The sequence below is a fragment of the Amblyraja radiata genome, chromosome 3 (genome assembly GCF_010909765.2).
Source record: "Amblyraja radiata isolate CabotCenter1 chromosome 3, sAmbRad1.1.pri, whole genome shotgun sequence".
NCBI lineage: Eukaryota > Metazoa > Chordata > Chondrichthyes > Rajiformes > Rajidae > Amblyraja > Amblyraja radiata.
Genome location: NC_045958.1, coordinates 5,514,829 through 5,533,129, shown reverse-complemented (window position 1 = coordinate 5,533,129; position 18,301 = coordinate 5,514,829).

Genomic DNA, 18,301 nt, shown 5'->3' with positions numbered 1-18,301 from the left:
TTCTGATCATCTTACAGTATACAGAGAGACAGAGGGGTGTAAAATGAGGGTAGAAGCAATAGGTAGAAAGGTGAAAAGTAAAAGTGGCAGGCAGACAAAACCAGGGCAAAAATCAAAAAGGGCCACTTTTCAACATAATTGTATAAGGGGTAAGAGTGTTGTAAAAACAAGCCTGAAGGCTTTGTGTCTCAATGCAAGGAGCATTCGTAATAAGGTGGATGAGTTGAATGTGCAGATAGCTATTAATGACTATGATATAGTTGGGATCACGGAGACATGGCTCCAGGGTGACCAAGGCTGGGAGCTGAACATCCAGGGATATTCAATATTCAGGAGGGATAGAGAGAAAGGAAAAGGAGGTGGGGTAGCGTTGCTGGTTAGAGAGGAGATTAACGCAATGGAAAGGAAGGACATTAGTTTGCAGGATGTGGAATCGGTATGGGTAGAGCTGCGAAACACTAAGGGGCAGAAAACGCTGGTGGGTGTTGTGTACAGGCCGCCTAACAGTAGTAGTGAAGTTGGAGATGGTATCAAACAGGAAATTAGAAATGCGTGCGACAAAGGCAAAACCGTTATAATGGGTGACTTCAATCTACATATAGATTGGGTGAATCAAATTGGCAGGGGTGCTGAGGAAGAGGATTTCTTGGAATGTATGCGGGATAGTTATCTAAATCAACATGTAGAGGAACCAACGAGAGAGCAGGCTATTTTAGACTGGGTATTGAGTAATGAGGAAGGGTTAGTTAGCAGCCTTGTTGTACGTGCCCCCTTGGGCAAGAGTGACCATAATATGGTTGAGTTCTTCATTAGGATGGAGAGTGACATTGTTAATTCAGAAACAATGGTTCTGAACTTAAAGAAAGGTAACTTTGAGGGTATGAGACGTGAATTGGCCAAGATTGACTGGCAATTAATTCTAAAAGGGTTGACGGTGAATATGCAATGGAAGACATTTAAAGACTGCATGGATGAACTACAAAAATTGTTCATCCCAGTTTGGCAAAAGAATAAATCAGGGAAGGTAGTGCATCCGTGGATAACAAGGGAAATCAGGGATAGTATCAAAGCGAAGGATGATGCGTACAAATTAGCCAGAAAAAGCAGCATACCGGAGGACTGGGAGAAATTCAGAGACCAGCAGAGGAGGACAAAGGGCTTAATTAGGAAAGGAAAAATAGATTATGAAAGAAAACTGGCAGGGAACATAAAAACTGACTGCAAAAGTTTTTATAGATATGTGAAAAGAAAGGGATTAGTTAAAACAAATGTAGGTCCCTTGCAGTCAGAAGCAGGTGAGTTGATCATGGGGAACAAGGATATGGCGGACCAATTGAATAACTACTTTGGTTCCGTCTTCACTAAGGAAGACATAAATAATCTGCCGGAAATAGCAGGGGACCGCGGGTCAAAGGAGTTGGAGGAATTGAGTGAAATCCAGGTTAGCCGGGAAGTGGTGTTGGGTAAATTGAATGGATTAAAGGCCGATAAATCCCCAGGGCCAGATAGGCTGCATCCCAGAGTACTTAAGGAAGTAGCTCCAGAAATAGTGGATGCATTAGTAATAATCTTTCAAAACTCTTTAGATTCTGGAGTAGTTCCTGAGGATTGGCGGGTAGCAAACGTAACCCCACTTTTTAAGAAGGGAGGGAGAGAGAAAACGGGGAATTACAGACCAGTTAGTCTAACATCGGTAGTGGGGAAACTAGCAGTTATTAAAGATGGGATAGCAGCACATTTGGAAAGTGGTGAAATCATTGGACAAAGTCAGCATGGATACAAAAGGTAAATCATGTCTGACGAATCTTATAGAATTTTTCGAGGATGTAACTAGTAGCGTGGATAGGGGAGAACCAGTGGATGTGGCGTATCTGGACTTCCAGAAGGCTTTCGACAAGGTCCCACATAAGAGATTAGTATACAAACTTAAAGCACACGGCATTGGGGGTTCAGTATTGATGTGGATAGAGAACTGGCTGGCAAACAGGAAGCAAAGATTAGGAGTAAACGGGTCCTTTTCACAATGGCAGGCAGTGACTAGTGGGGTACCGCAAGGCTCAGTACTGGGACCCCAGCTATTTACAATATATATTAATGATCTGGATGAGGGAATTGAAGGCAATATCTCCAAGTTTGCGGATGACACTAAGCTGGGGGGCAGTGTTAGCTGTGAGGAGGATGCTAGGAGACTGCAAGGTGACTTGGATAGGCTGGGTGAGTGGGCAAATGTTTGGCAGATGCAGTATAATGTGGATAAATGTGAGGTTATCCATTTTGGTGGCAAAAACAGGAAAGCAGACTATTATCTAAATGGTGGCTGACTAGGAAAAGGGGAGATGCAGCGAGACCTGGGTGTCATGGTACACCAGTCATTGAAAGTAGGCATGCAGGTGCAGCAGGCAGTGAAGAAAGCGAATGGTATGTTAGCTTTCATAGCAAAAGGATTTGAGTATAGGAGCAGGGAGGTTCTACTGCAGTTGTACAGGGTCTTGGTTTGATTGATTGATTGATTGATTGTATACCTTTATTGTCATTCAGACCTTACGGTCTGAACGAAATTTCGTGCCTGCAGTCATACATACAATCATACAATAATAAACAACAATAAACACAAATTAACACCACCACAGTGTATCCTCCAAGCACCTCCTCACTGTGGTGGAGGCAAAAATCTTAGGGTTACTGTCTCTTCCCTCCTCTTCTCCCTCTGCGCTGAGGCGATTCCCCACCGGGCGATGGCACAACAGTCCCGCGGCTCACCGAACCCCGCAAACGGGCCGGTTCAAACACCGCGGCCCGGGGGTGGTCGAAGCTGCCGCCCTCCAGTCCAGCACACGCAGCCGCTGGCCCGCGGCCGAACCCCGGACTCAGGTCACCACCGCCAGAACACCGTTCCAGCCCCGAGCCGGATCGCCCTCAAGTGAGTACCGTTCTCCCTCGGGCTGGGCCACTCCGACGGGAGTGCCGTTCTCCCTCGGGCTGGGCCACTCCGACGGGAGTGCCATTCTCCCTCGGGCTGGGCCACTCCGACGGGAATGCCGTTCCACCCTCGGGCTGGGCCACTCCGACGGGAGTGCCGCTCCTCCCTCGGGCTGGGCCACTCCGACGGGAGTGCCGTTCCACCCTCGGGCTGGGCCACTCCGACGGGAGTGCCGTTCCACCCTCGGGCTGGGCCACTCTGACGGGAGTGCCATTCCACCCTCGGGCTGGGCCACTCCGACGGGCCACAGCCCCTCACGGGAAAGTCTCTCAGCCCCTCGCCAGGCCGCTCTCACGAGAGCGCAGTTCCAGCCCCGGGCTGGGCCACCCTCATGGGAGCTCAGGGCGAGTCCTGTCAGCTGCTTCCAGAGTCCCGAGGTCGCCAGCTCCGCCATTAGGCCTCAGCGTAGACGGAGGCAGAGAAGGGGGATACGACAAAAAGGTCGTATTCCCCCGCAGGGAGAGACAGCAAGCCCCGTTTCACCCCCCCCCCCCCCCCCCCCCCCCACATAAACACGACCTAAAAACCAAAAACGTAACTAGACAAAACGAAAAAAACAACACAAAAAAGTAAAAGACAAACGGACTGCAGGCGAGCCGCAGCCGTTCCCAGCGCCGCCACTTCCGGATACTCCAGGTGTGGTGAGACCACACCTGGAGTATTGCGTACAGTGTTGGTCTCCAAATCTGAGGAAGGACATTATTGCCATAGAGGGAGTGCAGAGAAGGTTCACCAGACTAATTCCTGGGATGTCAGGACTGTCTTATGAAGAAAGACTGGATAGACTTGGTTTATACTCTCTAGAATTTAGGAGATTGAGAGGGGATCTTATAGAAACTTACAAAATTCTTAAGGGGTTGGACAGGCTAGATGTAAGAAGATTTCTCCCGATGTTGGGGAAGTCCAGGACAAGGGGTCACAGCTTAAGGATAAGGGGGAAATCCTTTAAAACCGAGATGAGAAGAACTTTTTTCACACAGAGAGTGGTGAATCTCTGGAACTCTCTGCCACAGAGGGTAGTCGAGGCCAGTTCATTGGCTATATTTAAGAGGGAGTTAGATGTGGCCCTTGTGGCTAAGGGGATCAGGGGGTATGGAGAGAAGGCAGGTACGGGATACTGAGTTGGATGATCAGCCATGATCATATTGAATGGCGGTGCAGGCTCGAAGGGCCGAATGGCCTACTCCTGCACCTAATTTCAATGTTTCTATGTAAATGCCAGTGTACCTTTTGTCTTCTTAATTGCCTGCCTTACCTACATGTCCTTGGCCGTCAGTGACCTTTGTACAAGAACACCAATGTCTCTTTGAACATCTACATTGCCCAATCTGTAACCATTTAAAAATTACTTGATTTTTCTGTTTTGTGAACTGAAGTGGATAACTTTGCTTTTTTTTCCAGATAATGTTGTGATCTTACCTTGTACAAATTACCCTTGAAGGCAATTTACATGCAATTTCCATAGCATAATCCTATCAGTTTTGTATCAGCAAACATAGAAGTATGACATTTAGTCCCGTCAGCCAAATTGTTGATAGAGATTGTGATTTGCTGTGGCTTGAGAAAGATATTCATCTCCATTCTTAAACCAATTCTCACACCTTGTCAGGACATTATCCCTATTTTCATGCGCTGAAACCTTGTTGACCAACATCATATTTGAACCTAATGGAAGATCTTCTGAAAATGTCTTGTCTTACCTGCATGTTGGCTGTCAGTGACAGCACATCCATATAACATTTTGGTTGAGGATATCCGAAATAAGACCATAGGATCACAAGACATTGGACCATAAAAACAAAAACATTTTTCACACAGAGAGTGGTGAATCTCTGAAATTCTCTGCCACAGAAGGTAGTTGAGGCCAGTTCATTGGTTATATTTAAGAGGGAGTTAGATGTGGCCCTTGTGGCTAAGGGATATGGAGAGAAGGCAGGTACGGGATACTGAGTTGGATGATCAGCCATGATCATATTGAATGGCGGTGCAGGCTCGAAGGGCCTACTCCTGCACCTATTTTCAATGTCTCTATGGGAGCAGAATTGGGGCACTCAGCCCATCGAGTCTATTCTGTTGTAAGATTATGGCTAATCTATTTATCCCTCTCATTTCCATTCTCTTGACTTCTCTCTTTAACCTTTGACATTTTTACAAGAACCTATCAATTTCCGCTTTCAAATTACCTAATGTCAATTGACTGTGGCAATGAATTCCACAGATTCGCCACCCTCTGGCTCAAGAAATTCCTCCTCATCTCCATTCTAAGAACGTCACTATTTCAATAGCAGTTCTATCATATCTCCAGAATGTATATCAACAATCCTTTGACTTCATCATCTTTTAATCTCACAAACATTTATTATAATATTTTTACTTATTTCCCTCAGTTCCCCCTTCTTGCTATTCCTCTTTACTTCTGGTATTTCTTGAAGTTATTTTGTGAAAACATGCAAAAATTGATTGTTTGGTTCCTCTGTCTTCAAAGCAGTTAGATAGTCACTTAGTCCCACTAGTTCGCTCATTCCCTTCAAGAATGGGAAGTACCTTTCTTAGTCCGGATTAAACGTGACTCACAAATGGGAAGCAGCATTTCAAATTCGCTCCTAATTCTGCTTCAAAGACTTGTTAAAAAAAAAAGGTTGAATGTTAAAATCAATACTCCCTCACTGTCTCCTTTTGAAGGAAATCAGAGAGAGGGTTGAATAACTGTGATGGCATTACCCACAATACAACCACAAAAGACTAAAGATCATCAGGGTCCAGAAATATTTGCCTTTGGATTTTGGATTTTGACTTGGTTCAAAATTATTTTTCCCCACTGTATTAGATTCAATATTACAGCAGATGAGGTGATGTAAAGAAATACCAATGTATTATTTGGGGTTAATGTAACATTCTTCGGGCATATAAAATGTGAATTATTGCACTATCTATGGTGGGAAGGTGGAGCAGAAGAGGAGAGGTTTTAGATTTAAGTAAACTATCTTAGAAGTGGATGCAACAACAACTTTCAAAAGACAATTGGGCAGATATATGGATAGGGAGGGTGTAAAAGGATATTAGCCTAATGCAGCCTCACAGATCTGTTTGGCATAAAAGCAAAACAAGCCCTATTAAGACCTCATCAATACCATCTATGAAACATGTTAATAATATATCTGATACAATTCATTATTTTTCCATCTATAAAGTAGAGAATAAAACTACAAAATAAACTTGCAATTTCTTCTCTTCCTAAATAAATAACCATGAATAAGCATGAATAACACACTCTTCCCACTAACTTTGTAGGCATACAGTAATTCGAGTCATTTTATGTTTTTCTACAACTGAAAATTATTTAAAAAAACAAAAAATATATTATTCCCTGTATAAAATTCTCTAAATTCATTTCAAAGTGGTATCGAGTTATAAAAATATTCTGCTTGAGTACTGCATAAGTACTGCATAATTCTCAGTTGGTATCACAAATATCCTGAATAGACAAGCAACAAAAGGAAAACAAGTATTGTTCCTTCAGTGGAAGAATTCTCTCTCTATTATAGAACACGTGAATTATGCTACACTAACATACAAATGCTGTTCAGAGCAACGGTTCAGCCCAAGTGCACACAGACAGTCTTGCTAAAGTTCACCTGGAGGTTAAACTCAAGAGAAACATCAATCTGGATTAACCTCGATGTGACCTGTCGCTCTTTCCAGACAGTATCTGCATTTCTTTGTATTTGTATTAGAGCATGCAGTAATTAATTTGTGTTAAATAGGAAATTAAAAAGTCATATAAAGAGTTGGGTGTGAGGTCAGGTTGTAAATCTAGGGAGTGACATTTTGAGCAGGCTTTCCACGACACTACTAAAAGGAGCAATGGCAGGGCCTTGCTTACAGAAAAAGGAGGAAGTGAAAAGATCCCCAAAAGCAGTGATTAAAAGGAATAAAAATGAGTGAAAAAAAAATAGGTGGCACAGAAATAAGAGAGGAGAAAAATTAAATAAAATCTGAGTTTAAGAATTAAGACTATGGTGGGATTAAGGTTTCTCCATGTACTTCTGAGGTTCCGGCTTGTTTCCTTCCTTGTGTAGGAATTGCAATGAATATGCATTCCCTATTTGAACATTTTTTTTTTTTTTAATTAATAAAAAATGTGACTGATTATTTAACAAGGATTTTGAGAATGACTGATACTATTGAACATTATTTAAAAACGATATTTGTTTTAATTGTATTTATGCCGGTGCAAAACCTCTTGCATGAAGCTGACTATAAACAGAGCAGACTGTAATGCCCCTGTCCCACTTAGGAAACCTGAACGGAAACCTCTGGAGACTTTGCGCCCCACCCAAGGTTTCCGTGCGGTTCCCGGAGGTTCCCGGAGGTTTTTGTCAGTCTCCCTACCTGCTTCCACTACCTGCAACCTCCGGGAACCGCACGAAAACCTTGTGTGGGGCGCAAAGTCTCCAGAGGTTTCCGTTCAGGTTTCCTAACTATGTGTCGAAAGGAACGACAGATGCTGGTTTAAACCGAAGATGGACACAAAATGCTGAAGTAACTCAGCGGGTCAGGCAACATCTCTGGAGAAAAGGAATAGGTTAACGTTTCGGGTCGAGACCCTTCTCAGGAAGGATCTCTACCCGAAACGTTACCTATTCCTTTTCTCCAGAGATGCTGCCTGACCCGCTGAGTTACTTCAGCTTTTTGTGTCTATCTGCAGACTGCTACAATCAAGACATGGAGTTATAAGGTGGGAAGCAAAGGTTTGGCTGGTGAAACTCCGAATGCTTACAGTTGGAAAGTCTCTACGTGTGATGATATCATTTATAAAAGATTTTTAAGTGTAAAAGTTGGATTACACCTTTTTTTATGCACAAAACAAATAACAACTCCCCTGCACAACACGTTGGAGGCCACCAGCCGTCACATACAACAAATAGTCCTCTGTCACTTTCGCCACCTCCAACGTGACCCCACCACTCACCACATCTTCCCATCTCCCCCCACCCCCTGTCTGCTTTCCGCAAAGACCGCTCCCTCCGTAACTCCCTGGTCAATTCTTCCCTTCCCTCCCGCACCACCCCCTCCCCGGGCACTTTCCCTGCAACTGCAAGAGATGCTACACTTGTCGCTTTACCTCCCCCCTCGACTCCATTCAAGGGCCCAAACAGTCGTTCCAGGTGCGGCAGAGGTTCACCTGCATCTCCTCCAACCTTATCTACTGCATCCGCTGCTCTAGATGTCAGCTGATCTTCATCGGTGAGACCAAGCGTAGGCTTGGCGATCGTTTCACCGAACACCTCTGCTCGGTCCGCATTAACCAACCTGACCTCCCGGTGGCTCAGCACTTCAACTCCCCCTCCCATTCTGAATCCGACCTCTCTGTCCTGGGCCTCCTCCATGGCCAGTGAGCACCACCGGAAACTGGAGGAGCAGCACCTCATATTCCGCTTGGGTAGTCTGCACCCTAGCGGCATAAACATTGAATTCTCCAATTTCCGGTAGCCCTTGCTGTCTCCTCCCCTTCTCAGCCCTCCCTCTCTCCCTCAGCCCTTGGGCTCCTCCTCTTCCTTTTTCCTTTCTTCCCCCCCCAACTCTACATCAGTCTGAAGAAGGGTTTCGGCCCGAAACGTTGCCTATTTCCTTCGCTCCATAGTTGCTGCTGCACCCGTTGAGTTTCTCCAGCACTTTTGTCTACCTTAGATTCTTGATTAGTACTGGTATCAGAGGTTATGAGGAGAAGCCAGCTCAAAGGTCACATTGGTGATCCTTGTGTGATGGGTTCATATATTTTTTGTGAGGGATGTGGAATGCACACTGAAGATCCTAAAGCTTTGGCAATAAAGAAATGTGTGGTGCATGACCAATGACATCACCATGTCTGACATTGATGCAGGGAAGATGTCAGCCATGCCATGGTGAATCTCATAGGGTAGCGCCCAGGCTAATTTCCCAAAGAGTGCCTTTTCACCAGGAAATGATTGCTTGAATGATTGAGTTCTCCCAGGTTTTAACATGCGCACCTTCACCTCCAGATTCACCTTCACCCCCAGCTGTTATCAGGCAACTGGATCATCCTACCACAACTAGAGGGCAGTACTGAACTACTATCTACTTCATTGGTGACCATCTTTGATCGGACTTTACTTTGCACTAAACGTTATTCCCTTATCATGTATATAAGCATTGTAAATAGTTCCATTGTAATCATATGTTGTCTTTCCACTGACTGGTTACCACATGACAAACGTTTTTCACTGTACCTCGATTCACATGACAATAAACTAAACTGAAACTAAGCTGAACTGAGCAGAACTTATTTTATGCAAGATTTGTGCACCTGAAAGGTTATTTTCACTTTAACTCTTTTCAGACAACCTGCATGAAGTCAATGAAGAATATTATGGGCAAGGCAGTGATGGTAAAGAGTCATACATCTATTACAGCTATTTCCAACTGAATATTTGAATATTGTGTTCTGACCAGAGAAATTTAAATTTAACAAGTATATGTAAATGCAGGAAGCTGCTTTAAGCTAAATCATGATAAATGCTCTGTTCAATATGTTATTAAATAGAAAAATGCAGTGCTGCTTTATTTTCATATTATCATGTAGGTGCCATTTTTACAATCTACAGTACATTCTGGATAAAATCTTTTTCCATTGCCAATTTAACATAACATTGAGGTACGTTATCTAACATACCAGGAATATTTTTTCTCAGATGTTTTTGAACAGATATTATCTTGTGCTGTAAAGACCATTGCTAATGCTTACAATTCTCTTGAAATTATATTCTTTCAAAACTATACCAACCAGTTTGATTACAATATTTAGCTTTACTCAAAATATCAACGTAAAAGTGGTGTACAAAATTATTGTGTTAAGTAGATTAATCAGTATTTAAATGTTTTTAAGACAATTACAGTTATAATTTTATCAGAAATCGACGATAGTATAGCGTCTTACAATTCATTCATGTATTCTGCTGTATACAATAAATGCTAGGAGGGTGAAACAGAAAATAATTCTATTATTAATGCTTTTGGCATATAAGCAAAATATGACAGAAGCACTATTGTAAACATAAGATTGTTGACACATGATAATATACATCGGCAAGAGGTATGAAATTGTTAATCAGCATGAAACAAAATAGAAGCTTGTCTAATCTTCCTACATATTCACAGAGAACTAATCTTCCTACATTTTCACAGAGAAGGGTGGCATGGTGGCACAGTGGTAGAGTTGCTGCCTTACAGCCCCTGTCCCACTTAGGAAACCTGAACGGAAACCTCTGGAGACTTTGCGCCCCACCCAAGGTTTCCGTGCGGTTCCCGGAGGTTGCAGGTGGTTGCCGGAGGTTGCAGGTAGTGGAAGCAGGTAGGGAGACTGACAAAAACCTCCGGGAACCGCACGGAAACCTTGGGTGGGGCGCAAAGTCTCCAGAGGTTTCCGTTCTGGTTTCCTAAGTGGGACACGGGGCATTACAGCATCCGAGACCCGGGTTCGATCATGACGACAGTTGCTTTCTGTATGGAATTTGTACGTTCTCCCTGTGACCACGTGGGCTTTCTCCAGGTGTTCTGGTTTCCTCCCACATTCCAAAGACATGCAGGTTTGTAGGTTAATTGACTTCTATAACTTGTCCCTAGTGTTGGGTCGGCATGGGCTCAGTGGGCTGAAGGGCCTGTTTCCACATTGTATCTCCAAAATAAACTAAACTAGAGCTAGTGATTGGTGAATGCCGAGCACTTGGTGGGTCGAAGGGCCTGCTTCCATGCTGTATCTCTAAATGAAACTAATTGAAAGATCTTTTTTTTTAAAATATGATTTGAGAGAGATAGATCAGTCAGAATAAAAAATTTTCAATGTGAAAATATTAGCTCAAGTGAATTGGAAAATTGCATAAACAATGGATAAACAATGGTGATGAGGATTGAAAGAAGCAAGACAAAATTCCCAAAGAATTTAATACAGAGAAGTGGGAGGTGTTGAATTTTGGGACGTCTAACAAAGGCAGGACCTACACAGTAAATGTTAGGCCTCTGGGTAGTTTTGTAGAGCGGAGGGATTTAGGAATGCAGATGCATGGTTCCATGAAGGTCGAATCGCAGGTAGATAAGGTGGTCAAAAAGGCTTTTGGCACTTTGGCCTTCATCAGTCAGAGTATTGAGTATAGAAGTTGGGAGGTCATGTTGCAGTTGTATAAGACGTGGTGAGACCGCATTTGGAATATTGTGTTTAATTCTGGGCACCATGTTATAGGAAATATATTGTCAAGCTTGAAAGGGTACAGAGAAGATTTACGAGAATGTTGTCAGGACAAGAGGGTGTGAGCTATAGGGAGAGGTTGAGTAGGCTGGGTATCTATTCCATGGAGCGCAGAAGGATGAGGGGTGATCTTATAGAGGTGTACAAAATCATGAGAGGAAAAGATTGAGTAGATGCACAGTCTCTTGCCCAGAGTAGGGGAATCTACGACCAGAGGACAGAGGTTCAAGGTGAAGGGGAAAATATGTAATAGGAATCTGAGGGGTAACTTTTTTACACAGAGGGTGGTGGATGTATGGAACAAGCTGCCAGATTAGGTAGTTGAGACTGGGACGATCGTAATGTTTAAGAAACAGTTAGACAGGTACATTTGGAGGGATACGGACCAAGCGCAGGCAAGTGCGACTAGTGTAGCTGGGACATGTTGGCCAGTGTGGGCAAGTTGGGCCAAAGTGCCTGTTTCCACACTGTATCACTTCATGACTCTAAGAAGTTAATGATAGCATTCGATTAAAACATAATGGTTTATTATGTTTTCAAAAGGATTAACATGCCTGAAAATTGATGGAGTTTTTGAAAATAGCCACGGATGACAAAAAAAATTATAATGAATTGTTGGAAACATAAAAAAATATAAAAATAAAAGGTCCTGCAGTGTGAAACAATGCTAAATGAAAGAGGGTAGCAACGATACATATGGGCCACTTAATTCTAATGACATAAGATGTCAAGTCAAGTCGAGTTTATTTGTCACATACACATACGAGATGTGCAGTGAAATGAAAAGTGCCAATGCTCGCGGATTGTGCCAAAAAACCCTACAAAACAGATTGGAACAGAATCACATATTCACATATTACATATTTGTGGGAGGAAAAAAAGAAAAAACAGCAATTTTAAAAAGGCATCGCACAACAGTAAAATGGCACGGTAAAGTTAGTCCCTGGTGAGATAGGAGTTTACAGCCCTAATGGCCTCTGGGAAGAAACTCCTTCTCATCCTCTCCGTTTTCGCAGCATGGCAACGGAGGCGTTTCCTGACCGTAATAGCTGGAACAGTCCGTTGCAGCGGTGGAAGGGGTCTCCCATGATCTTGTTGGCTCTGGAGTTGCACCTTATAACATATAACCATATAACAATTACAGCACGGAAACAGGCCATCTCGGCCCTACAAGTCCGTGCCGAACAATTTTTTTCCCTTAGTCCCACCTGCCTGCACTCATACCATAACCCTCCATTCCCTTCTCATCCATATGCCTATCCAATTTATTCTTAAATGATACCAACGAACCTGCCGCCACCACTTCCACTGGAAGCTCATTCTACACCGCTACCACTCTCTGAGTAAAGAAGTTCCCCCTCATGTTACCCCTAAACTTCTGTCCCTTAATTCTGAAGTCATGTCCTCTTGTTTGAATCTTCCCTATTCTCAAAGGGAAAAGCTTGATCACATCAACTCTGTCTATCCCTCTCATCATTTTAAAGACCTCTATCAAGTCCCCCCTTAACCTTCTGCGCTCCAGAGAATAAAGACCTAACTTATTCAACCTATCTCTGTAACTTAGTTGTTGAAACCCAGGCAACATTCTAGTAAATCTCCTCTGTACTCTCTCTATTTTGTTGACATCCTTCCTATAATTGGGCGACCAAAATTGTACACCATACTCCAGATTTGGTCTCACCAATGCCTTGTACAATTTTAACATTACATCCCAGCTTCTATACTCAATGCTCTGATTTATAAAGGCTAGCATACCAAAAGCTTTCTTTACCACCCTATCTATATGAGATTCCACCTTCAAGGAACTATGCACGGTTATTCCCAGATCCCTCTGTTCAACTGTATTCTTCAATTCCCTACCATTTATCATGTACGTCCTACTTTGATTTGTCCTGCCAAGGTGTAACACCTCACATTTATCAGCATTAAACTCCATCTGCCATCTTTCAGCCCATTTTTCCAAATGGCCTAAATCACTCTGTAGACTTTGGAAATCCTCTTCATTATCCACAACACCCCCTATCTTGGTATCATCTGCATACTTACTAATCCAATTTACCACCCCTTCATCCAGATCATTGATGTACATGACAAACAACAAAGGACCCAACACAGATCCCTGAGGCACCCCACTAGTCACCTGCCTCCAACCCGACAAACAGCCATCCACCATTACCCTCTGGCTTCTCCCATTCAGCCACTGCTGAATCCATCTTGCTATTCCTGCATTTATACCCAACAGTTTAACCTTCTTAACCAACCTTCCATGAGGAACCTTGTCAAAGGCCTTACTAAAGTCCATATAGACAACATCCACTGCTTTACCCTCGTCAATTTCCCTAGTAACCTCTTCAAAAAATTCAAGAAGATTAGTCAAACATGACCTTCCAGGCACAAATCCATGTTGACTGTTCCTAATCAGACCCTGTTTATCCAGATGCTTATATATATTATGTTTAAGTATCTTTTCCATTAATTTGCCCACCACTGAAGTCAAACTAACAGGTCTATAATTGCTAGGTTTACTCTTAGAACCCTTTTTAAACAATGGAACAACATGCGCAGTACGCCAATCCTCGGGGACTAGTCCCGTTTCTAATGACATTTGAAATATTTCTGTCATAGCCCCGGCTATTTCTACACTAACTTCCCTCAATGTCCTAGGGAATATCCTGTCAGGACCTGGAGACTTATCCACTTTTATATTTTTCAAAAGTGTCAGTACTTCTTTTACTTTGAAACTCATAGTATCCATAACTACTCTACTCGTTTCCCTTACCTCACATAATTCAATATCCTTCTCCTTGGTGAATACAGAAGAAAAGAAATTGTTCAATATCTCCCCCATCTCTTTTGGCTCTGCAGATAGCTGCCCACTCTGTTTCTCCAATGGACCAATTTTATCCCTCGTTATCCTTTTGCTATTAATATAGCTGTAGAAACCCTTTGGATTTACTTTCACCTTACTTGCCAAAGCAACCTCATATCTTCTTTTAGCTTTTCTAATTTCTTTCTTAAGATTCTTTTTACATTCCTTATACTCCACAAGCACCTCATTTACTTCATGCTGCCTATAATTATTGTAGATCTCCCTCTTTTTCCGAACAAGATGTCCAATTTCCCTTGAAAACCAGGGCTCTTTCCAATTTTTACTGTTTCCTTTCAACCGAACAGGAACATAAAGATTCTGTACTCTTAAAATTTCCCCTTTAAATGTCCACCATTTCTCTTCTACATCTTTCCCATAAAACAAAATGTCCCAGTCCACTCCTTTTAAATCATCTCGCATCTCATCAAAGTTAGCCTTTCTCCAATCAAAAATCTCAACCCTAGGTCCAGTTCTGACCTTCTCCATAATTATATTGAATCTCCATAATTATATTGAACACCATAATTATACACCTTCTGATGTATAATTCCTGCAGGGGGTCGAGTGTAGTTCCCATAGTGCGTTCGGCCAAACGCACTACTCTCTGCAGAGCCTTCTTGTCCTGGGCAGAGCAGTTCCCAAACAAATCGTGATATTTCCGGACAAGATGCTTTCCACAGCCGCTGAGTAGAAGAGTATATTATGTGAATAAAATAAATAGCATTAAATAACACTTTTTTTGGTCTGTATTGTATAAGACACAAAAATTGTTGCCAAATCGGGGTGGGTGGAGAACTAAAGATTTTATGCAAGTGAAGGATCTAACGTAATCAATACATTTAAGGAAAAAGTACATTAGCACAAAAGTACAAAAATACATTAGCAGGACTAAAAATGACAAATCCCCCTGAATCCCATAGCTCCAAAGGATGTGTATTCTGAAATATGCAACCCATTATGACAATCTAAGATTCCAGGACAGTCCCGAGATATTCAAAATAGGGAAAAATGGGGAATTATACGTATTGTTAGTTTTAGGCCATAAGGTCATTAGGAATAGGAGTAGAATTAGGCCATTTGGCCCAACAAGTCTACACCGCCATTCAATCATGGCTGATCTATCTCTCTCTCCTAACCCCATTCTCCTGCCTTCTTCCCATAACCTCTGACACATGTGCTAATCAAAATCTATCTATCTCTGCCTTAAAAAAATATAGAAACATAGAAACATAGAAAATAGGTGCAGGAGTAGGCCATTCGGACCTTTCGAACCTGCACCGCCATTCAATATGATCATGGCTGATCATCCAACTCAGTATCCTGTACCTGCCTTCTCTCCATACCCCCTGATCCACAAGGGCCACATCTAACTCCCTCTTAAATATAGCCAATGAACTGGCCTCAACTACCTTCTGTGGCAGAGAATTCCAGAGATTCACCACTCTCTGTGAGAAAAATGTTTTTCTCATCTCGGTCCTAAAAGATTTCCCCCTTATCCTTAAACTGTGACCCCTTGTTCTGGAAGTATTCCATAGATTCACCACCCTCTGACTAAAGACATTTATCCTCATATTCCTAAAAGGACATCCTTTCATTCTGAGGCTATGACCTCTAGTCCTAGACTCTCCCACTAGTGAAAACATATTCTCCACATCCACTCTATCCAAGCCTTTCACTATTCTTTACATCTGGGATCAGTATAAAGCTGGAATCCACCATGATGAAACCATTACAGACTCAACATTGTTTTAAGTAGGGAAAGTATTTTTGACAAGTACATTGCTTTTAATTTTTTGTTGTTGTTGTTGCTGTGGCTATCCAGATTAGATCAGGGAACATCAGTGAAAGTAGCTAATTAGGAATTTTAAATCCGTGTGATATTGCAGCAGGCGTTCATCCCGATGGGATTCGCTGTAACATTTAATGTGGGCATAGTATCAGTTACTATACAGAAAGCAACAAAAGCTTTTCACTGTACTTCGGTACATGTGACAATAAACTAAACTAACAATAAGTAGTGAGTAGGATTAAATGGAGACCCAAGAAATTGTAAATACTGGTCAGAGATGCCATCAGTCTGTAGATGGTCCAGATCTGAATCATCATCTGTTCATTGCCTCCACAGATGCTGCCTGTCCTGCATCATCCTCCAGCCTTGATCTTTATGCTTGAGGAGAAATAAATGGCTCAATTCTCAGACAACCATACAGTATATATCTCCAGTAGGAAACCACAGGGATTAGGTCTTGTTCCTCTAGTATTAACACATTATAAAAATGTATTTCTTCCCAGCAACTAAACCAGCCTAACACAAACTCGAAAGCGATCCTGACCTACCATCAACCTCAGTGGAGACTCTCGAACTATCTCTAATTGGACTTTACTGGACTTTATCTTGCATTAAACATTAGTCCCTATATTCAGTATTTGCACACTGTGGACGGCTTGATTGTAATCATGTATAGTCTTAAGGGGTTGGACAGGCTAGATGCAGGAAGATTGTTCCCGATGTTGGGGAAGTCCAGAACAAGGGGTCACAGTTTAAGGATAAGGGGGAAATCTTTTAGGACCGAGATGAGGAAAACATTTTTCACACAGAAAGTGGTGAATCTCTGGAATTCTCTGCCACAGAAGGTAGTTGAGGCCAGTTCATTGGCTATATTTAAGAGGGAGTTAGATGTGGCCCTTGTGGATAAAGGGATCAGGGGGTATGGAGAGAAGGCAGGTACAGGATACTGAGTTGGATGATCAGCCACGATCATATTGAATGGCGGTGCAGGCTCGAAGGGCCGAAGGGCCTACTCCTGCACCTATTTTCTATGTTTCTATGTTTCTATAGACTTTTCATTAACTTGATAGCACGCAACACAAAAGCTTTTCAATGCACCTCCGTGGGGCGACAATAATAAACGTAACTAAATTAACCTAAAAGGACTTGAATGAATAGAACAGCATAACTCATCAAACCTTGCTGATGAGATAAAACTAACTTAAAAAATGAGCAATGGGGAAGATGATGAAGGCCTGCAAGAGGATATGGACAGTGATGAGGTGAATAAGGTGATTGCAGATGGATGTATTGATGTCAAAAAAATGTGAAATCTTTCCGTTTGGAAGGAAGAACAAAACAAAAACTATAACTTTAGTTGGTGAAAAACTAATATGTATTGATGTACTGCAGAGGATCTTGATATGCAGGTTAATAAAACACATAAGGTAAGCGTGTGGCTACATCGAGTAGTTCAGCAGTAGATGTGGGCCTTCATTGTGGGATGGTTAGAATAGAAAGGTAATGAATCTTATCGTAATTGCACAGGACTTTGGTGAGGACTTGTTTGGAATGCTGCATGCTGTTCTGATGCCTGCACTTAAAAAAGGATGCTTTCTCTCGAGTTAATGCATAGAATTATAGTCATAGAGTGATACAGTGTGGAAACAGGCCTTTCAGCCCAATTTGCCCACACTGGCCAACATATCACATCTACACTAGTCCTACCTGCCCGCATTTGGTCCATATCTCTCCAAACCTGTCCTATCCATGTACCTGTCTAACTGTTTCTTAAATGTTGCGATAGTCCCTGCCTCAACTACCTCCTCGGGCAGCTTGTTCCATACATCCACCACCCTTTGTGTAAAAAGTTACCCCTCAGAATCATATTAAATCTTTTCCCCATCACCTTAAAACTATGTCCTCTGGTCCTCGTTTCACCTATTTTGGGCAAGAGGCTTTGTGCATCTACCTGATCTATTCCTCTCATGATCTTATACACCTCTATAAGATCACCCCTCATCCCCCTGGGCTCCAAGGAATAGAGTCCCAGCCCACTCAACCTTTTCCTATAACTCACGACCTCTAGTCCTGACAACATTCACGTACATTTTCCCTGTACTCTTTCCAGCTTGACAACATCTTTCCTATAACATGGTGCCCAGAATTGAACAAAATATTCTAAACGCAGCCTCACCATTGTCTTATATAATTGCAACATGACCTCCCAACTTCAATCTTCAATACTCTGGCTGATGAAGGCCAATGTGCCAAAAGCCTAGTTGACTACCCAATCCACCTTCAAGAAACTATGCGCCTGCATTCCTAGATTCCTCTGCACGACAACACTCCCCAGAGGCCTACCATTCTATGTGCCAGTCCTGCCGATGTTAGACTTTCCAAAATGATGTGGATTGAGAA